Source organism: Solanum pennellii, chromosome 10 (genome assembly GCF_001406875.1).
Source record: "Solanum pennellii chromosome 10, SPENNV200".
Lineage (NCBI taxonomy): Eukaryota > Viridiplantae > Streptophyta > Magnoliopsida > Solanales > Solanaceae > Solanum > Solanum pennellii.
The window spans coordinates 48,228,225-48,252,414 of NC_028646.1; the positions used below are offsets into that span (position 1 = coordinate 48,228,225).

A 24,190-nucleotide genomic window follows, 5' to 3' on the forward strand; every position below is an offset into this window, starting at 1 on the left:
ATAAAATTAGAAAAGAAATCTGAAAATAGGATAAAGATTAGAGATACCTTAATAAAGGGATTCTTGTTGATCCAATTTTGAATTAAAAATATAACCAAAATATATGGCAGAAAAATATTTGCAACTTGAATGTTGAAGGAAAATCAGAAAAGATAATCATGAGAGAGAAAAAAAATTAAATGGGAGAGAGAATTAACAATTTGAAAAGATAAATATGAGAGAGAATGATTTTTAAAAAAAAAAGATATATAGAATTAATTGAAAAAGAGAGATAAAATAGGAGAAAAATTGGGACACATAAATTTTTTAAAATAATGACATTTTTGACATTATTGCTAATATTTATGAAGTATGGATATTTTTACTAAATATGTTATTTATTTTGGCTAGTTTACTAATTTTTCCTTTTTTTTAATCTTAAATCAGCTTAATCAATTCAAAATCTCAGGCCCAGCACCTCTTGACCCATCCCATTCCAGTTTTCCTTTGATTTCCAGCAACATTAACGCAACGGTAAGATCCACAGCTTCAAAAGTCATCTTCACGGCGCCTTCACGCCCGGTCAAAACGACAACGACGACTGCAGCGAAAGGACACTTGGTCTATCCAACGTCTTCACGGAATAGACGGCGATAGACGGAAAGTAGTTATCTTTCACGCAACTTCAGCCTCGGTACGACTCTCTGCAATTCCAGCTCCTTTTTTGCTGCATCAAGCCATGCCAAATCGTCCTTGCTTGCACGAGATGACGCCACGTTAAGCCGCGAGGACGGAGGATTAATCGAGGCCATTCATGTCCCTTTCATCTTTCCAGATTTTGGCCAAGAAATTGATTTTATTTATCAGAGCAATTCTTTAGGTGCAGAAAATATTTTTGAATTTGAAATCCTGGGGAATGCCTTTTCTACCCTTTTCCCTCCAATAAGAATCGTAGTTATCCTTTCTATAGAGGGAATTTTTTTCATTCACCGTAAGGGGGCTCTCTCTTTGGAAGGGAAAATTTTTTGGAAAATTAAAAAATATTCAGTGGATTGTATGAGGAGGAAATTTTTTTTACAGAAAGAAAATTCTTATAGTTTCTTTTTCTTTGGAGTTGGGTGTTCTTTTCCAAAAAAATATATATATACATAGAAATAGACTTATTGGAGTAAAAAATAGGAAACAAGTGTCTAATTACATTTACAAAGAAATGAAATAGTATCTTAAGGTTTCGGATTTCGGTTGCTGCCCGGATTTTGTAGTTGGTCATTTGGTTTGAGGTTCGTGTGTTGGAACTCGCCGTTCATCCCGCTCATTCTTGTCTCAGCTCGCTGCATTAAAAAGGTAATCGTCCTCCCCTTATATCTTTTTCTTCATCTTTCATTGTCATCTTGATTTGATATCTCGCGGTGTCGGAAAACGCCGTTATCTTTTTTTCTTTTTAAGTCGTCGCTGGTCTATTAATTGTTCCAATGCAGTATAATCGTTCTTATTGGTTTCATGGGCTGTCAAAGTCGAAGTCTTTGATAGATTTGCTTTTGAAGTTGGATTTCTTTGCTTTTCTGAGTATGTTGTTCATTGCTTTTCTTCAAAAAATTAGTTACCTGATATCATAGAATACATATATATTATTTCGTTAGACTATTGCTAGGCATGAAAGTACGTTGTTGTTTAGCTGGTTGCTTCTCAATGCCGTTCACATGGATCTAAGAGCTTTCTGAGTTAGTCATCAATTTAACGATCTATCTTGTTCCAATATGGTCTCTAGTATATCTGTGACGTTGTTGTTTGTCTCATGTTTGTGTTTTTGGGGCCTAGCAATATAAAGTACTTGCTGCTGCTAGTTCTTTTTTTTTGTCTTTCGAAAGAAAATAAAATAAGACATGAAGGCAGAACTTAAGTCTACTACTTGGGGTTGTAGGTGGTTGTAGATATTATTTGACATGCATAATATGGTCGTTCAAGAGTCGTTTTAATTGCTTCACGGAATTAGGCGTTCGTTTAGATAAATAATATGGTTCACTTAGTAATGTTGACTATGTTGATCATTTTTCTTTATCTCATAGTTTGGGTGTATTATTTAGCAAAGCTATAGCTTAAATAATACTATTTAAATCTTGTTTGGTTGCCTGTCAAGGTCCCCTAAAGATAGAGTTAGTTGTTGTTTCAAAGCTCTCTTTACGCTGTCTGCCCTCTCTTTACCTCAAACTTTATATGTGCATGGATAAAGTGGCTTTTTGACAGTAAGCTTCAAGGATTCATTAGTCTGATCTTTTTGGAAAATAGTTCAAAGTCATAAAAAGAAAAATAAAATTTCGTAGGCTATGAGTTTTGTTAATAGGCCATTGTGGTTATAACATTCTAATGTTAATTATCTCACCATTTAGGCATGCATCATTAATGGCCTAGTTTATTATGTGGGATTTCTTTGTTAAAATAGGAAAATCGTTCCTTGATTTAGATCTCCAGCAATCTATATGGCAAATTTTCTTCGAATATGATTAGGTGATATCATATCCATTTTAATAAAGCTGATTTTGTGCCTCCATTGACTAATTGTGGCCAGCCATAATTCACTATGTTATGGTTTAAATTGGCAAAGAGATTTTCCCTTCCCTTTTATTGATCAATAGAGTTATTTGTTGTTCATGATCCTAAAGAAAGATAAAAATTCGTGTTGGTTAAGGACTTCTAATTTTGTAGTTTACTGATTAATTGTTTATTTCGCATACTAATCCTTATTTTCTTTCATTGCATGTAAAATTCGTCTGAGTTCACTACGAACTTTGACCTCTCTAAGTGCCCTTCCGAGTCAAGGGGGTCATGGGAATGAACATGTCCAAAAGTTGAGAAATTTTGAGTTGGAGAGTTGAAGAATTTGGACCGAAGTCTACACTTTGTTTCATTTTCATTATTGTCGTATTTTGTTTTATTAGGCTTAAGCCTTGTAAATCTTTCCTTATTATTATTTTGCTAGTCTAGGACAGGTACAAACGGAGGTGGGCTAAAAACCCAAAACAAAAATGGGTCAAAAACTCGAAAGAAAGTGGGTCCAAATACCGGTCCAGGCGGACAGAAACCGGATTTGGATCCGACCCAACTTTCTCTCTCTCTCTCTTACTTTATCGCCTTTTGCTTATTATTCTCTATCGTTAGTCTTAGGGTTAGAAAACTTAAATTTCCGCTTAGACGCTATCCTGGTTTAATTAAATCAAACCGATCGGGTCAAAATGAATCAAAGATAAATAAATTTTAATACTTCAAAAATAGAAAATTAATTCCACTTTTTTAAACAACTTAAAATAATTTTTGTCGCAATCTTAAGTTAAGCATTTTTAGCTAAACTAAGTTAGTTGCTGGATAACCGCAAGTAAGGGGACGTCTTAGGTGCCTTTAAAACATTCTTAAGACGTTAATAAGAATCCTCGAACCCCTTTAAAGTTTTCAAAACAATTTTTTCAAGTCTTTTTAAAACATAGTTTTCTTGATTTTTCGTTCAAAAAATTAAGTGGCGACTCTGACAAAATAAAAAAACATACAAAAATATATCCCGTTAATGGATAAAACAATAGTGCATTGTGGAGATGAAAAAAATTAAGTCGGTTATTTTTAGATTACATTGTTTCTCTCAATTTCTCCTCTTCTCTTCTTCCTCATTTCTTCCTCACTTCAAAATCTCTAACATAGCTAGAAGAATAGCTTTCAACAGTATACAAGATAAATAAAAATGAAGAAAAAGGTTTGAACTATATATAGCTGTGAGCATTCCATATAGAACCCAATAAAATCCTAGGATGAAAGAGATTGTCTAGAAAAAGACAAGTTATATATCACACTGAAAGTGATTGGCTTATTGACAGATAAATGATATTTTTTTGGTGACACATTCCTTCTAAAGTTATGCGCACAGACCTCTTTCCCCACGCATTCAATCCCCTCTATTGCCAGCTTGCTATTTTGTATTTCTACAAATCGCTTCTTCTCCTGTGTTCCATCTTGTGAACTAATGGATCCTTGTCCTTTTCATCGAATCACTATCGCCAACATAGAGGTAATGCTTCCAGCTAATCGGAGTATACCTTCGAGTGTGTTGCTTGATTGTAACATTAAGCTTAAAGGTTTTCGAACAAAATTTGAACCATCAACACATTTCCTAAACAAGACCTTGTTTTAGAGAACAAAACCATGCCTCTTTCAATTTGAACAATATCGACTGTGAAAAAATAAGTGCTAGAGGAAAAACTTGTTGTTTAAGGATTGAAAATTGTGCACCGAAAAGTATGGGCACTGGTTTTGGATATTATACTGGGGGAGTATTTTGGGGAGTGTGTTTGTAGAATTGGATTTGAAGGGTTTGGAGAGTAAAGGTAGTACACGAGTTGTGATTAAGAATGGATGGGTTTTGGTTGGTGTAGCAAAAGTGCATTTGAATGTGAAAGTTCAACCTGACCCAAGATTTATTTTTCAATTTGATGGTGAATCGGAGTGTAGTCCCTGTTTTTTCAAGTTAATGGTAATGTGAAACTACTTGTTTTCACTTGCAACTTCAGTTTCAAGAATCCTGGTGATTCGAATTCAATATCCAAGTTAGTTTAAATCAATGTTGGTTTAACTAAATTTAACTTGAACTCCATCTAAATGTCAATTATTATTTTTTTGTAGATCTTCGCTATCAGAAGGAAGCACATCAATAGGCTGCTTTAACTGTTGGACAACTGATAATGAGATACGAGAAAAGAGCGAAAGGGATGGTTAGTGACAAACCATGACCTCTCCGGCATACCAATTGCTGCAGCATCCATGGTGACACCATTTGTCCCATCACAAGGTTCAAATAGGGTGAGCAGATCGAACCCTAGAGCCAAGCTCATCTTCCGTCCAGATCAGGGTACATGGAAGGGGACGCCTACAAGCATGGCTAGAGAATAGTGGTGAACTTGATTATCGCTTTGAAATCATCCCTGATGGTTCCAGTGCTACTATAAAATTGGTCAATTCAACCATCGGCACCAAGAATGTGTTAGCTTCTTAATGTTATGTAAATTCTAATGAATGACAATTAACACACTACTCACAATTCTCGCAGCCATGGAGATCCAACAAGGAAAGGATCCAAGCAAAACAAAACCAACACACCAAGCAATATATTCTGATCCTTACAATTACTTCATAAAGACATTGAAATAAAAAAGGAAGTGATTTGTGCAGAAAACACCAAGATGGAAACAAATATATGGTTGAATTAATAGAAAGGAAAACATCAATCTAAGGAATTAGAATCAATGTACAGATGGCCCAAATCCAACATACAACTCACCTTGATTGCAAGATAAGATCAAGCTATCAATATAAGACAGAGATGCAAATTAAGTCAAAGATACAAAATATGCTGACCAGACAAGGAAATAAATCAAGCCAACCAAGTTAAGCAAGATGGAGAAGCAAATCATGTTAAGGACCCAAGATCTGCTAATCAGACAAGAATCATGCCAGCAAAATCAAGAAAGATTGATAAGTCCAAAACTCAAAATGGATATTGTCCATCACAAGCGGCTTCAAGAAGGAAAAGAATAATTGTCTAAGCTGCACTGGAAAGGAAGGCATCAATTTAAGGACAAAAATAACAAAAGAAAGATATGACTGATATGCACTACAAGGAAACTTTAAAATAGACAGGGCACTCGCACACTTGGCAGAGATCTAATCAGAATCAACAAGAAAAATAAAACACTATGAATCAAGGAAGAAGTAAAGACAATTGGGGATCATTTAAGGATAAGATCAAACTAGCAAAGGAAAGTAAAAAACGATTTACTGCATTGATTCAAATCAACTAAATCACTTCAATCAAGGACTCCTGAAACTGATCCTTGATTGAGACAAATCCCTTGGGTTTTTCCTTACAAAGAGCACAAGTCTATATTAAGAGACTCAGAATCATAGTGTTAAGTAGGCACTTCACTTGAACTTATATTGTAATCTTCTTTCATCTTTCATAAAACTCTGTACATCTTTGTGAACAATTGTAAAGAAAATAAAAAGAAAGATTTGAGTGTAGGTTATACAAGTAAAGGTTGTGTCAGAGAAGAATGTCTGATTTGCATATCAGACGGGCTCTTAATCGTAACATTCATGTTCTAAATAAGCTCTTAAGGAAACCCTTGTAACCAAAGGGGACTGGACTAGGCACCACATCTGTAATCCAATCCAATATAAAAATACTATGTGTTATTTACTTATTGCAAGTTATTATTACTGTTTATCTTTTTTACTAAGGTGCAGGTGAGTCGACTGACCAAAGCAGGAAGTCAACTTAAGGGAATTCTAATTCACCCACCTCTTGATTTTTAGAATGGTGGGAAATTTAGTCAACAATGTTGCTATCCCAACAACGGCTAAGGCAAACAACAACTTTGATTTCTCCTCAGCCTCTGCGTCTAAGTCGGATTTTGGGTCATCTGGATCTTTGGGACAACTTTTGTACTGTGGATTTTTGATGTCATCCACGGTGAAGGGTGATGGAAAATGTAGTAAGCCGGAGGTGATTTTAGGGACGCAACACGAGAGATGCTCGGAGGATGCTGTAGTTTTTGTTGCATTGGCAGTTGCTATAGATCGTAGTATGGATGCTTGTCGGCCTTTCTCTCAGACTCTCCAAAAATAGTTGAGGCAGTCGGATCAAGTATGAAGGACAAACAGGTTCGATAACCCCATTTTTGGGAAGTGGATATGAGTTATGGGCTTTAATTGAAGCTTTTAGCTTCTTTATCCTTTTTCTATACTTCCCTTTCTAGATTGATTGTACAATTATTGGAAGTATTTACACTACAAAAAAGGGCTTATTAAATACCAAAATATAGTGATAAGTTATAAATATGATCCTTAAAGTATACTTATAAGGATGATATCATTTACTAGTCTCTATTTGACTGTATTATTTTCTAATAACAAATAAACTCATCCCTAAATGAAACTTTCAGCGGGAACTAAAAGTCTCTAAAAAATTTCTCTTTAAATAGTAATAAACTAAAACCCCCAAATCCATTGATAAAGGTATTAGAATTTTCTCTCTCTAGCAATATGCCAAAATATCTGAAGCTGAAGTAACTTCAATTTTTTTTTCTCTGCCAAAATCGTTGTGCCTAAGTCTTCTTACTCTTGAATCTTGTAGCTTGAAGGCATTATTGGAAGAAAAATCTCCTAAAGATTGAAGCTTGAACGCATTATTGGGAGAAAAACGTTTCCCCTACAAATTGTATCTACATCTAAAGTAAGTTAGTCCTCCCGATTCATCTCCCCCTTCTTTTTCTGGAAATCTGCCATTTTTCTTTCTGCTGATCGACTTTTATGTGATAGGGCTCTTATAGATACTCATTGTTATTGTGTAAGGTCTAAATATGATGGTTTTATAGGTAAGGCTTGGGGTTGAGGTTCAAAGAGGAGATATTTGAGAGATAATTTAAGATTTTCTCTATTAGGGTTATGTAATTTCTTGGGCTGCCAAGAATTTTTGGTAAGGCTGGCATTGCAAAAATAAAAATAAAAATTCTATCAGGTGATGAATATGTAGAATATTTTTATCATTAGTGTCTTTAAGCTTCGGGTTGAGGAGTGGAGAGCATGACTTAAGCTTTCTTGTACTATTTTGTTAAAAAGCTGGATGCTACTTATTTTACAATAATCACGAGTTTGATAATACCATTTTGGTAAAGCTGTAATGCTCTGCTTAATAAGTTCCTTCATATCCAAACTTTGCTCCAGTAAAGTTTTCTATTTAGTACACAAAATTGTATTGACTACACTATTGTATTCTATTTTTAAGTATAATTACACCAAAAATATTAGACGAGAAAGAAGCGAAATTGTGAATGAGCATTGACAAAGCATCTGATTGTAGTTTATTTTTTTAGTGTTTCACATGTCGTTTTAATTGTTATTTTCTACTACAACTAGTGCTGCATATTGGGTTCGAAAGTTACTACTTGTGGCGCATTTTTAAAATCTTAAGCTACTAGGAAATTTATGGTTGTTTGTCATTGTTGTTTTGGTGGTTGCTTTCAATTAGATGCTAGATGTATTACTGAAATTGTTTGGATCCTTGTGTAGTTTGATAAACATAATTGTTGGAGAAGTTGTTGATATGTTTAGCTTTGTGAAACATGAAAAAGGGCACTAGTTCACGTGGATGAAAAATGAAACTTTAGATCTGTTAAGTTTAACTGGACGTGTGTAGTGTTTTGAATTACTGTTATTGAGTTTGAATGTTTTTCATAGATCATTGTAGCCTTGAAACATAAATTTATAATATTTTAGCATATTTTCATAAATAGATCTAATATGAAAGAATTTAAAAAATCAACAAACTTGATGAATCTAGACATGTCGTCTTCATTTGAAGTTTACTAACCTAGGATTTTGCATTTGTTAAGACCTTTGAGTTTCGTTATTTATGACAACACATATTCAATTAAAAGAAAAAGATGTTATTAGTTTATTTACATATTTATTTTATATCATTAGGATGATTTCACCTGTTTAATAGAAACTAATGTTCATCTTAGTAAACTTGTTATCCTAAATTATTATTCATCTAACTCTTAGATATAATCAAAGGTTATGGCACCGAGTAAGCAATGGATGCAACTTCTTGATGATCGACTTAATGAGGCCTACTTTATCGGGGTAGATTTTTTTTAATTATGCTTTTCAAAAAGCAGGAGAAATGTATGAAATACGATGTCCATGTGTCAAATATTGTAATACCACATTGGGAACACGTGAGACAGTCAGAACACACTTGAAAGTTTATGGAATAATTAAAAACTATACCTTTTGGTATCATCATAGGGAAGTCTACAGTGACCCATAATCAGAATGTGAAGATAGAGATGATAATGAAGCAGATAATTGTGAAAATGAGGATGAAATAAGATAAATTTGGAGAGATTTATATCCTAACTATTATGGACACACTGCAGATGTTGATTTTAATGAGTCACATGAAGAGGAACCAAATGTTGAAGCCAAAAAATTTTATAGCCTATTGGGAGACTTGGAGAAACCACTTTATCAAGGTTCAAAACATTCAAAACTTTCAACTTTGATTAAGTTACTTCACATAAAAAGTATGGGTTGTTGGAGTAATGAGTCATTTACAATGTTGTTAAAAATGCTAAAAGTGAATTGTTGCCAGATGAAGCGGATTTGCCGCATACATATTATGGGGCAAAGAAGGTAATTCCGAATCTTGGACTTTCCTACGAAAGAATTGATGCTTGTAGAAATGATTGCATGTTATATTGAAAGGAGGATAAATTACTTGATTCTTGTAAAGTTTGTGGCGAATCCAAAGGGAAAGTTGATAAACGTAATGGGGAAGCTAAGAACAAAAAGGGTAAAAAGATAGCATCAAAGATTTTGCGTTATTTTTCATTAAAGCCTAGGCTTAAAAGGTTATTTATGTCTTCAAAGACATCTTCTCTAATGACATGGCATCATGATGAAAGAGTTGATGATGGAATAATGAGGCACCTAGCTGATTCAATGGCATGAAAATCATTTGATGAACTTCTTCCTTCATTTGCAGCCGAGCCTCGTAATGTTTGACTTGGACTTGCGAGTGATGGTTCTCAACCATTTTGGAATGCAAAAAACTCATATAGCATTTGGCCGGTGGTACTTATTCCTTATAACTTACCACCTTGGTTGTGTATGAAGCAAGAAAACTTTATCATGTCAATGCTTATTCCTGGTCCAGATGGTCCAGGTGATGCAATTGACACATATCTTCAACCCTTAATAGAAGAATTGAATGAGTTATGGGATATTGGCATTGAGACCTTTGATGCATCAATCAAGCAGAATTTTAAGTTACATGCTTCTTTGTTATGGACCATCAATGACTTTCCAGCATATGGAAATTTATCTGGATGGAGTAAGAAAGGAAAATTGGCATGCCCATATTGCAAAAAAGATACTTCCTCAATCAGATTGACCAATTGTAAGAAACAATGTTATATTGGTCATCGTCGTTATCTTCCTCGTAATCACAAATGGAGAAATGATAAGAACTCCTTTGATGGTACAGAAGAGAAGAGGCTCCAACCGAAAAATGTTCCGGTATTGAGATTGTTTATCAAGTTCAAGATCTTGAGGGGTTGTAGTTAACAAAGGAACCAAAGAAAAGAATCAAAACATCACATGATAGTCGAAAAGATAATTGGAACAAGAAGAGTATCCTTTTTGAACTTGCATATTGGGAGTCTCTTTTGTTGTGACATAATTTGGATGTTATGCATATTGAGAAAAATATATGTGACAACATTTTGGGGACAGTTATGAATGCCAAAGGAAAAACCAAGGATACTATTAATACTCGGCTAGATTTGAAAGAAATAAATATAAGGCCAGAGTTGCAGCCTACGAGAAAGGTGAAAAATATGGAGTTCCAACTGCATGTTACACCTTATCTCCACAAGAAAAGCACAATATTTGTTTGTTTTTGAAGAATTTAAAGGCTCCAGATGGATTTTCATCCAATATCTCTTAGTGTGTTAATCTGAAAGATCACAAAATTTCTAGCTTAAAAAGTCATGATTGTCATGTTCTTCTTCAGCATTTACTCTCTCTTGCACTACGGGGTATGTTGTCCAAAGAAGTGTGTGAACCACTAATTGAATTGTCTTTATTTTTTAATATAATTGGAGCTAAGTCATTAAGGATTGATGACTTGGAGCAGATTGAAGCTCAAATTCCTATAACTCTTTGCAAGTTAGAAAAGGTATATTCGCCTTCATTTTTTGATGTCATGGTGCACTTGCCTATTCACTTAGCTAATGAAGCTATGCTTGGTGGACCTGTCTAGTATCGATGGATGTATCCTATAGAACGATGGTTATATTTTTTGAAATCTCTTATTGGTACTAGGGCTTGGCCAGAAGGTTGTATCGCAGAGGGTTACATTGCACATGAATGTATGAATTTATGTTCAAGATATTTGCATACAATTCACACAAAATTTAATAGGCCAGAACGAAACTATGATGGTTGTCTGAAAAAATCCGATGGAGGAATATCTTTATTTTGTCAATCTAGAAAGACACTGGGGGCTCCAAAACAGTGTGATCGTGAAGCAAATGAATTAGAGCAAGCACATATATACATACTAAAGAATTGCGATGAAGTTCTACCCTTCCTAGAGTATGATTTTTTTTCCTACATATCATAATTTATTTCCTTTTTTTCTTTAGGATCACTTTTTTGTATGACATTTGTGCTTCAATTTAAATTTGTAGAGAGTTTGCACAAATTCATATAGATTCTACTCAACACTTGTCTGATGATGAATGGAATAGACAATTTATTGAATGGTTTCAAGATAAGGTGAGTAATATATACACATCAAATTTGAAAATCTAATATTACGTTACCCATTTAAAAGTGATCAATTTAAATATGTTGATAGATGCACAATTGCATAACAAAGATGATAGTCGGATCATGGAAGATCTCCTCGCACTTTCACTTGGTCCTGCTAAATATGTATTACATTATAATGGTTACATTGTCAATGGATATAGATTGCATCCAAAAGATTATGATAAAAATTTAAGGACTCAAAATTGTGGTGTGGTTGTCGTTGGTGAAACTGATAAACATAGTGAGAACATTGATTACTATGAAGTTTTAACCAATGTTCTTGAATTGCAATTCACGGGCAGAAGAGTTGTTTTATTTGAATGCAAATGGTTTGATGCATATGATAAGACAAAGAGTGAAAATAGATGAGTATGGCATTGTAAGTGTAAATTGGGGGCGATTTCTGAAAACAATGATCCTTTTATATTAGCTGATCAAGCCTCTAAATTATTTTATGCTATTGATAATTCCAATAGAGTTTGGTGTGTAGAGAAAAAGGTATAACCTCGTGATTCCTATGAAACTGTCCAACAAAAGGACAATGAATTTGAAGATTTAGAAAATTATTCACAAAATAAACGAAAAAAATGATTGAGGTGAATATCTCCCTAAGCTTTTGCATATTCATTATTATACATTTTGAAACATGATTTTTATTAGTACATTATTTTTATAGTGTTTTAATCTTTTTTGCCAAGCATATAATTTTTAGAATGTTTTTTTTTTCATTTTTTTGTTAACACATTGTCTTTGTTTTTTTGGTAGGTGTGATATTAAATCATCAAAGGATGAAAATCAGGTGGCATCTAGAGTGAAAGTTACTACTAAATATGCATATGTGCCACCGAGTTCTATAGGAAAAGGACGAGGAAGAGGTCTTAAATCTATGGTGTCAAGAATTGATATTCCATTTTCTCCATCTACTGATCAAGTTATGCAATACAATCAATTTACTGAAACAAGTATCTGTTTTTATTTTTATTAGTGTTATTTTTTTTATTTTTTAGAATTGAATTTAATTTGATTCAAGTACTTTTACTGATACAATTTCTTGCATTAGGTTTTTCTCAAGGATTGCGAACAATGAATAAAAAGTTTTTGGCTTTTGAGAAAGAGCATATGCAAACTGATATAGTTATGGAGCCCACCCCAACATTTGAAACAAGTATGATTTTCTTTTTCTGATTGAATTTAATTTAACTAAATAATTTTACTGAAATAATTTCTTGCATTAGGTTTCTCTCAAGGATGGAGAACAACAGATAAAACTACTTTGGCTCATGAGAAAGAGAATTTGCATTCTGATATTCCAATTTCTCCTATTGATCAAGTTAAATAGTCTTCCCAAAGAGCTGAAACAAGTATGCTTTCATTTCTAATATCTATTTAATCACAAATTTATCATATGTACAATATTTTCTACCATTTGCAAATTATGTAAATATAGGTTCATGTGCTACTGGAATGGATAAAAAGGTTCGAGGAAGTAACAAGTGCAAAGAAGTTGCATCGCTTGATATTGGACAAAAGCTAAAAGTGACATTTTACAATAATCAAATTGTTGGGAAGAATAGTAATCTATTTTCGAGGCACTTGGGAAAAATAGTTCGTGATCGTAATATATGTTCGTTGGGAGTATCATCATGGAAATACATTAAGGAGGAATATCTAAATCACATGTGAGCTATTTTAAGGTAATTGTATTAAATATTGCAATTTCTTCTGGGGCTACTATGCTCCTTCTTGTTCCAATATTAAATTATTTCTCCCATATCATTTTACATACTAGGTTTTTGACTGATTTGATCTTTGTTAGAGCTAAGGAATTGATGGTTAGTTTAAACAAAATACAAGTTGTTCTATTATTATAACTGATGTGAACCTATGTTTGATACATTATAGGATAAATTTGATAGTTATGACTTAAATAGTCATCGAGATCATGTTTTGGAATGGATGAAAGAGTTATGGAATAAATGGAGAGGTCAATTGCATGCAAAGTATGTGAAGGCTAAGCCTATACAAGAGGCTCTTAAGAACATGCCTAAGGGGGTAGAAAAGAAGCAATAGGAGTGGTTGGTAACAGAACATTTTACTTCAAAAGGTTTTCAGGTTTGACATATTACCTAATTATGTAATTTTATTTCATACTATGATCTCATTTTGATAATTTATTTATAATATTTGAATATAATATTGTTTCTCAAATATAGGCGAGAAGCAATAGAAACGCAATAAATAGAGCTAAGTTAAAGATGCTTCATCATATTGGTAGCAAGTAATTTAGAGAGATTATTTATCAAAAGGTGTTATCATCAAATCTTTTTCTGTTTTAATGTTGATGAACCCTACTTTGACATGTTTACTTTTATGTAAAGGGCGGAAAAGATGGAAATCCATTAGATTTGGCAACTATCTTTTATGAGACTCTCAAGAAGAATAACAAACTTGTTCATTCTGAAACAATCGAGAAGCATGTGTGTTTAGTTAATTGATCATGTTCTTAACATTTAGTTATTTGTACATGTTTTTAACATTTAGTTATTATGGAATTTGAAAACAATCTCCTTTATACACTTTGAAGGCTCAAATTCAAGAATTGGTGGAGTCTGAACCATCACTTTCTAGCGTAGAAATTGTTGAGAAATTCTTTGGACCTCAAAGTCGTAGTCATGTATTTGGATTTGGAGGTGGAATAAAAGCAAGAGATTTGAAAGGTGGGGCTTCCTCAAAAGCTGAATTGTTGGCTGAGCTACGTTCAACTCAAAAAGAGAATCAGTCTTTGAAAGATTGCATGTTTAACTTTCAAAATGAGATGAAAGAACTGAAGCAATTGAAATAATTTTTTTTAGAGCAACACGCTAATTTCCAGCCTCCAATTCAAGAGAATGACTATTCGGATACTTGATGATACCATGTGAGTAAACACTTACCTGAAACATCATTTTATCGTGTTGGTTCTGCGTAACGAAGCTATTAGTTATTGGTTGTTTTATCATAAAATATATTTGTGTGTTGATACATTTTAGAATGATAAATATTCTATAAATTCGTAACACTATTGAATCGTCCTAACCTCATTCTAATGGTGAAAATTTTTGAAGAGCTCTGTCAATATCAGATTCTTCTAATTTCTGCTTTCCTAAAGCCAATGAATCTGCCATATCCTGTGGTTTCTGGTGGATTTTCCTTCTTCCACATAAGTTTTGAATATTAGATTCTTCTAGTTTCTGCTTCTTCTGATAATAGTTGTAAAAATATCAAACAAATAATTTCTGGTGCTTTTTCCTTCTTCCACACATGTCTTGAATGATGGTTGTAATGGATCTTCCATATCCTGTGGTGTAACCTGAATGAATGATACATTGTAATATTACATACAATATCAATCTTTTTGGTAAACAAAAGGTGAAATTGGATAAGAAACGTAATTTAACGTGTGGTATCAGGTTAGTTACTGACTTGAGCATCAAAAGTAAAACGGTGGTGACTGTTCCAGTGATCTAAATCTTGAGCACCAAAGTTCTTGTAGCAAGCTGAAGCTTGAAGATGCCCATCATTTGAGCTTGCCACTGTCAAAATTATCCCCATGAAGTCCTTACAAAAGCCACTGTATATTTTTCTACCAACGTAGGGTCTTCCCCAGCTGTTTCTTGGGCTCTCCCCCATCTTGGATCATTTACTATGTTCACAATTGGAGCGTAAAATGTCGTTCCCTTTAGATCACCTGCATTATACACTGCTCTTGCTTCTCTCTAAATTCCCTACTTTAAGTATATCATCCAATAAAACTAGCTATTTAATGCATTCATTTGAATTCTGTAGTTGCCATACAATTATCTGTTGGATATTTTAACAAATGTTATTGATCAAATACCAAAAGGTAATTTTAATGATCGAGTGATCACACTTAGAAAAATTGTTTCTCAAATCAATTTCTCTTGAGTCGTTCAGAGTGACTTTGTGTAAGCTGTAAGTCCTAAGTTTATTAAAAGTTTAATATCTACATTGTCCTAGTTGTATTTGTGAGAGTGAAAATGTAATCATATACATTACATGAAGTTGTTCCTCTTTTTGTTAATACATTTAGACTTTCTCTCCTGTTTAAAACATGTACGATGTAACATTATATTTTTTCAGCACACTAACTCCTGATAAAATTTTACAGAGAAAATGGACTTTTGGCTATTTAAGGATTTTCAAGTGATGATAACAAACTCAATTAGAACATGCAAGCTCTTCTTCCTCTCTTAACTTTAACTTATTGACTCAGTTTTGTTCCTTGTAAATTTAAGTTTGCGATTACAATTTACTCGTCACAATATAAGTAATCAGTGTTGTCGCTGCTTCTACTATATTGTGTACAACGATTTCCCACAAAAATATGGCCACCAAAATCTCAACTGTTGCAGCAATTAGTGGTACAAATATTGTAGAAATTGTTATTTGATTTAATCACATCTTTATGTTTATCTTTATATATAGGTCTTCTAAATGAAAGTTTTATTTCTTTTACAGATTTTGGATGCTGAAATTTGAAAAAAGCTGATGTTAAACAACATGTAGATTGACCATTTTTTGTTGGAAAGGTGAAGGCAACTTTTGATTATAGTTTAAGGCTAATATATAATTTCTTTTGCTAAGGGTTCATGATCACAATATTGTTACTAGCTTAGTTCAGTGTTGTATGTAGTCAGATGCCTTATACTCACATTATTTTGTAATTTCACTATATATTATATATCAAAGTGACAAGTTTATATTAATTATCGTATTTTGTAGGTGCAAATGCAATGTGATTTCAGGACTAGAATGTAAATTTTTAAATCCTTTTGAGTAGGAAATCTTTAATGATTGCGATATGATTTATGGATCATCTTCAAAATGGTCCTGAAATGATTTAGGGACCAGCTCAAAAGTTTTCGTAAATTGATTTATAGACGAGCTAAAAACTTGTCGCAAACTGATTTACGGACCAACTTCAAACTGGTCGGAAAATGATTATAGACCAGCATAGAAGTCGTCCCAAATGATATATGGACCAATTAGAATCTTTTAGCAAAATGATTTAACGACCATAATTTCAATTTCAATATGTGCGAATAGGTACCAGAAATATGGCCCCTAAATGTATTTTAGGGACCACAATTACACTATTCCCTAAAAAGAATAAGCAACCATTCCGATAATCGCGTCCCTAAAGATCCTTAGCGACTAAGGCTATAAGGGCAAGTGCAGATGGTCGCTATTGTCCTTTTTGGGACCAGATTGTTACTTATAACGACAAATTTAGCCTTCGCTTTTGGGCAGTTTTCTTGTAGGGTTATGTATTTTATGTTGATTTCATAAAGCACTAATGAATTTTGATGTAGTGATGAAGTTTCTATTAAGAAATGAAGTTTGGGATCGGCAATCTAATGTTGGTCGATTTCCATTCCTTCTTCTTTGTAAGAATGAAAAGTTGATTATTCTCTGAATTAACATCATGTTACATGAAGATAGGGTTCAACAGTGTTCAAAATTCGTATGATTAGAAGAATGTTTGATTAGGAGTATGAGCAGTATAGCTAGAATAGAACTCTTATTTCACATGTATAAGTTGTACTAGGCTGCTATTCTTTTCTATAAATACAAGTATATGTAATATCGATCAATACCAATAGTACAATCAGTTCTCTCTCTAAACAGTATGTGAACTTTTCTTTCTACTATATCACTACCATAAATTGGGTCTATGGAAACAGACTCACTAGTAACCATTTCAAAAATCGTTCCTATAACCCGTCTAGTGTAATGATTATGACCGTAGCCAAAAGATTTGTTAGCTATTGACAGGACTTAGTTATATGAGCATTGTCATTATAATATGATCGTTGCAATAGTGTTAGCTATCGCAACATATTTCAAAAATTCATTTATGGTAATGAGTATCTGAAAATCAACATGTATTGTAATGGTTCATTAATCATCCACATTTTCCCTCGATATTTTTCATCACCCACCAATATCATTAATTATGTTTTATATTTCTTCATTTTTATTTAATTATTTTAGAAAAAACTTATAATGATACAATATTAATTAGTGATATTATTTTAGCAACTTCACCTCTCTCTTCCCTCTAATCTCTCTCTGAACATTTTTATTCTTAAACCTTAGGCGCCACTACAAATTAGAAACATTTTCATATTTACACTATTCTAGTCTCCTATTTGACTATTAGGAGCTACAATCTTCAAAAGCCCTCTCATCTGTTTGAGGGTTTGTGTTATTTTAGTTGGCGTTTGGTGACTTAAGTTGGTGTTCTGTGATTTTAGCTACATCTGTAAGATATATATTGGTGGTTATGTTAGTAACTGGAGATGGACCTAGATTTCTTCAACAATTTTGATAATTTAAGATATTTTTCTTTAATACGTTATTCTTGTCTAAAGTGTTTTCTCCTACGGGGTTAGTGAAATAGTTAATTTTTGTTGTTACACGTATTTTTTATTTGTTTATTTTAGGGTTAGTGAAATTGTTGGATTTTGCTTTGTAGTTCGTGCTATATGTTGTAAATAATTTATTGCATTTTTTGCATCTATGTCAAGTTGTTGTTAGTTTTATTATATAATTGTGGTATTTTTGTACTGTATGTGCTATAGTATCTACTATTTGGTGGTCTTACTTTATTGTTGTTAGAATCACTTTTAGTAGATTGTTCAACGTAACATAAATGTTGGATTTCTTATTGCATTAGGTTTTAATAAATATGGTAGTGTGTTTTTACTCTATTTTCCTTTATTTTTTGATAATAGATTATTGTGAATCAGATTTCTCTTGCAATTGATGTTGAATTCCTAAGTCATGACTTTACCAAACAAGAATTAGTGAGACATGATTTAAACTTGTAATGACATCGCATTTATCAGATGTTTATGAAGCTTGATAGATTTGTATCTACTTCTTTGTAAGTAATTTCACTTTTTCTTCAAAATAATATCAGGGTGAAATCTGTTTTCTTGATGTATCCAATCATTGGTTAAGTTGTTGGTTTACGTAGTGTAAGATCTCTTTCATACATCTATATATACTTTTTTGGCTAAGGTGTTTGTTTACTTATTGTATCATATCTTTAATGTATGTTAATACTTTTTGCTAAGATGCTGGTTTACTTAGGTGTCATCTCTTTCATTTTTGTTATTGCGGTTTTAGGATGTTGTTGTTTACTTAGTGTGTTGTCTTTTTTTTTCTACTTACTGTGTCTACCTAATTGTGAATTTTAAATGAAAGTGACGTCTATTGTCTCGTAATCATTCACATTTTTTTTCAATAATTTTCATCACCCACTAATACCATTGTTATCTTTTATATTTCTCTATTTGTAGATACTCATTTTAGAAAGAACTGTTAGGACCGAAAATAAGCAGGTGTAACGCGGAAGCTAGCAATGCAAACCTCAAAAGACTACGAGTAAGAAGACAATGAGAAATATACCAAAAGACACAAATATTAAACATGGTTCGGTCAATCGACCTACGTCCACAAAGGAGATAAGTAATCCACTATAAATATGAGAGTACAAAATACAGAGAGAAACATCCTATACCAATTCACTCAGAATACATGGGAGGTTCACACAAGTGATAACGTATCAAGCTTGTGACCCATAAATTCTCCCCTAACTAAAACTCTCAAAGCCCTTAAAGACTACATTGTCAATGCTGATGAAGTTAGAAGGAACATTCCTCTATTTATAGAGTCCTAAACCTTTTCTTACTAGAAAAAGGATTAGTCAATACACAACCTTTTCCTAAAAGGAAAACCTATTTATGGTAAGAAATCAGGACAAATAAAACCCAACAAATATCCCCCTTTGCCTGAATTTCTGACAAAACAAATTTGTCTACCTTCTTCACTTAATCTTCAAGAACTTGCTTCTACTCTCCATAATCTCCTTTGAAAAATTTATGTCTCAACATACAGAACCTCTCTGAAACAATTTCTCCAACAAAATCTTCATTACTGTCAAAAAGGTTGCGGCTAGAACTACACCTATCAAGATGATCACCTCCTTCTAACCTGGTTCAATCATCGTTTATCGAACCACTAAACATGACTCCATCATTGAATCTGGATCTGATACCACTTGTTAGGACCGAAAATAAGCAGGTGTGATGCGGAAGCTAGGAAAGTAAACCTCGAAAAACCACGAGTAAGAAGACAAACGATATACCGAAAGACACAAAGATTTAACGTGGTTCGGTCAATCGACCTATGTCCACAAATGAGATGAGCAATCCACTATAAATATGAGAGTACAAAATACAGAGACAAACAACCTCTACCAATTCACTCGGAATACATGGGAGGTTCACTAAAGTGATAACGTATCAAGCTTGTGACCCACAATTTCTCCCCCTAACAAAAACTCTCAAAGCTTTTAAGACTACATTGTGAATGCTTATTAAGTTAAAAGGAACATACCTCTACTGATAGATTCCTAAACCTTTTCCTACCAGAAAAAGGATTAGTCAATCCGAAACCTTTTCCTAAAAACAAAACCTATTTATGGTAAGAAATCAACGCAAATAAAATCCAACAAGAACATATATGGAAACAATATATTTGTGATATTATTTTAGCAACTTCACTTTCAAATAAGACAATACTCTCTCTTTTCTCTAAGCTCTCTCTCAACTTTTCTCTTCTTAGACCTTAGGTGTCACTAAGTTTGGGAAATTACCTAGAAATATCCCTTATGTTTCTTTTAGGACCACAATATCACCCAACTTTACCTCCTTTCTTCAAAATATACTTAACACAAAAAAAAAAAAACATTAACTCTCTCCTAATAGGATGCCATGACACCTTATTCCTTTTTTACTATTAACATTTTTCTTAATTCTTTTTTATCATTAACATTCTTCTTAATGACCCATATTACCCCTTTAAAAAAATTACATATCCCAAATGTTTCTACCCTAGTTCTGGGGGATTTGGCGGCAAATCAAAATATGAGCTCCTCCAACATTATATTGGAGTAATTTTCTTAAAATTTAGGATTTCTTTGCTTGCTTGTTTTTTAATCGGATATTTCTATTAATTGAATCTGACTAAGCTTTGAATAGAGGTTTGTGGTTTGTGTAGAACTCATTTTTTTTTACAATGAACAAGAAACCTTTGATTTTGTTAGGGTTAACAAGCAACAAATGTTCATAGTTTGTGTATGAAGATGGTGCAACAGGACATGGCCTTAAGTACATAAATATGCATGTATGAGAAATCTCTCAATATAGTGATATGTTGCTTGGACTATTCAAAAATGTTAATGAGTGTGTGTCAATTCTCCAAAATAATGTATTTAATGAGAAGCCGACACAAGTGCGGCATCGAAAGTGAAAATTTCATGCAACTTAGCTGGTGTTCACTCAAGAAATGGCTCAAAACAAATATCAACTTTCAGTGACAAACATATATAAATAAAATTCTTTTAGCAGTAGAAAATCAAAACAGAATGCTTGAATACTATTGCAGCTTTTATAGTGCAATGTTAATGATGTTTTGAAGCTTTCCTAGTGCAATATTAGTGTTGTTTTGGTAACTTTCTGCTGCTAATTTTGGTGCATAATGCCCTTTTAGAGTGAATAAATTTATGAATATTAAAGAAACGACTTAGTGTTAATTCTTAATGAACACTGTAGTATTTTTCTTTCATTCATCTGGACACAAGAAAACGTTTTGCTTCTCAACATCATTTGCTAATTGTAGGAATATCCAGATGCATCAACATTGCAGTTTGAATCTTTTTTGAATCGTACTAACAGTAAAAATATAAATGTGAATATTGAAGAAGAGACTGATAATGTTAAGGATTCTATCGATGAAGAAGATTTCCATGACTCAGATTATAATATTTCTGGTGAAGATGATGACTTTCAGGAGGTTATAGTTGTAAACAAAAATGTGAAAGAGAGGGGACGACCACAAATTGCAACAGGCTCTATCAATGTACCATCTAGTTCTGCGATTGTAGTACCACCAGAGGTTGTTGATACAGGATCTGATTATGTAGATTCAAAATGTTGGAGGAGGTTGAGTTTAAAAATAACAAGATAAGCTTCAGGAAAAAGTTTCTTATGTAGAGTATAAACAGAAACACAAAGACGAGCCAAAATTAGAACTAGGGATGATGTTTGGAAATTTTACAGAATTTAAACAAGCTTGCATGGAGTGGGGTATTAAAAATAGAAGACAACTAAAGTTTTAGCCCAATGATACAGAGAGAGAATGGTGTGTATTTGCAAGCGAAAAGACTGTCTATTTAGAATTTATGCTAGTAAGTTAAGTCAAGATGATCCTACTGTGCAGATCAAGTCTATCAGTTTCACTCATAAGGGTGGCATGGTGTTTGATAATCCTCACATGACACCAAAATTTATAGCTAGATGGTATTTTGAAATTTTAAAGTTGATCCAACTTGGAGTATTAATGGAATCATAGCTACTGTAAGAAATGACCTCCAGTATACAATATCATATAAGAAGGCATGGAGAGCCAAAGATCAAGCTCTAAAATGGTTGGTTGGAAATTAGAGCCTTCAATATGGTAAGCTTTTATCATACAGAGCAGAGTTATTAAATTCTAATCCTTGATCAACTGTTTGTTGGAATTAATGCATCAATGTTTAGTCTTCCGAAATTGTCTCTTAGTTTTTCAAGAAATCTCTTTAGAATTTCATAGTACATGTATCTAGTAAATTGTGATATATGTATATAGTTCTTTGTGCAAGACTTTTTGTTTTCTATTTTGAGTAGCAAAAATAGTGATGTAGTTGATGATTGTAATTATCTCAAGTGGCCTTAAGTAGCCTATAATAAGCTTCAGCATTCTCTAAAGATATTATTTTTCTTCTATATTTCCTACTAATTGGTATCAGAGCAGGGCCCATCTCACCCGATGTTAGGCCCCCAAAATCAAAATTGCCCACGCATTAGATGCTATGCATTGGGCGTGAGGTGGGGTGTTAAAGAATGACAAAAGTCCCACATCAGTGGTTAATGAGATGGGTGGACTCCATATAAGGCTTCGGCAATCCTCCTCCCTTTGAGCTAACTTTTGAGTGTGAGTTAGGCCTAAGACCTAATTTCACATGGTATCAGAGCAGGTTTTCGTTCTTAATCTGGGGTTAGGTGAAGAAAAAATATGGAATCCAAAACAAATGAAGGTGTTGATTCTTCAGTCGTTCTTACTCCATTTTTGATGGAACTGATTTTGAATACTGGAAGATAAGAATGAGAACACATTTGAAAGCTGAAGGTTTGTGGACTATTGTTGCAAATGGATTTGAAGAGCCAGACAACGATGGTGATCTTACTGTAGCAGAGATGAAAAATATTGAGGCTAATTATCGTCATGATGCAAAAGCCTTGAGCAAAATCCAAATGGGAGTCTCAAGAGCATATTTTGCAAAAATTGCTACTTGTGAGACTGCAAAGGAAGCTTGGGATTTTCTTGAAACTGAGGTGTATGGTGTTGAAAAGGAACGCACTATAAATCTCCAAATTCTTAGAAGAGAGTTTTAAAATTTAAAGATGAAAGAATCTGAAAAAATTGATGAATATCATGAATATTGTTAATGAAATAAGAAATCATAGTGATACAATTTCTGACCACCAAGTTGTGGAAAAGATTCTAATTAGTGTCACTAAAAAGTATGAGTATATTGTTGTTATCACGAGAAGCAAAGATTTTTTCGTGAAGATCAACCCAAAGAGATGGCTTTCCAATCTAAAACAAATGAGAATTCTCAAAATTTCTCAAAAAATCATCAGAAGAAGAATCACAAGCCAAATAAGAAGTATGATCATGATGGTTCTTCCAAGAAGGTTGAAGAAAAATGTGAGAAAAACTCTAGTCTTTTTTGTAAAGTTTGCAAAAAGACTAATCACAATGCATAAAAATGTTCGCACAAAGGAAAGCCCCAATGTAACTTCTGTAAAAAGTTTGGCCACGTTGAAAAGGATTGGTGGCACAAGAAACGGGAGCAAGCAAATTTTTGTGAAAAACAGGAGGAAGAATGGGAAGAAAACCTTTTCTTTGCTTCTAAATCTGATGCTTCCGCAAAAGCAATGAGTGGTATGTTGATAGTGGTTGTAGTAATCACATGACTGGAGATGAAAAGACTTTCCTCTCAATTAATAATAGCATCACTACTAAAGTGAAGATGGGGAATGGAGATTTAGTAGATGCGAAAGGTAAAGGTACTATTTCGATGAACATGAAAGGAAGTGGTAAGGAAATTCATGATGTTCTTTATGTTCCTGACTTGGAAGAAAATTTGCTTAGTGTTGGTAAACTCATGGAAAATGGTTATTCTCTTGTGTTTAGAGATAATTATTGCAGGATTTATGATAAAATTGAGCCAAATCAAGTCATTGTTGAAGTAAAGATGATTAAAAAGAAACTTTCCTTTGCAATTTCAGTACAATGCATTAAAAAATGAAATTGTAGATGATTCATGGCTTTGGCACAAAAGATTATTTCACTTGAATTTTCATGGTTTAAATCTTCTCAAGCAAAGGGACATGGTGCAAGGCCTTCCTGAGATACATATTGAGGTGGATACATGTGAAAGTTGTATAATGGGAAAGCAGCACATGAAATATTTTCCAAAAGAGGTGTAAGTGTATTGTTGGAACAAATTCATACCGACATTTTTGGACCAATGAAGACTCCATCTCTTGGAAGTTAAAGGTATTTTCTAATCTTTATTGATGATTTCTCAAGAATGACTTGGGTTTATTTCTTGAAA

At 33.2% G+C, this 24,190-nt stretch overlaps 1 long non-coding RNA gene and 1 pseudogene across 1 annotated transcript; both read left to right on the forward strand.

The window, feature by feature from the left end:
- Positions 1-395: 395 nt before the first annotated feature.
- Positions 396-6,667, forward strand: LOC107001878 (annotated as a pseudogene).
- Positions 6,668-15,634: 8,967 nt separating this feature from the next.
- Positions 15,635-16,163, forward strand: LOC107032107. The gene is made up of 2 exons (XR_003574890.1): positions 15,635-15,818; positions 15,916-16,163. It is a non-coding gene; the product is annotated as an uncharacterized LOC107032107 (long non-coding RNA).
- The last annotated feature ends 8,027 nt before the right edge of the window (positions 16,164-24,190 follow it).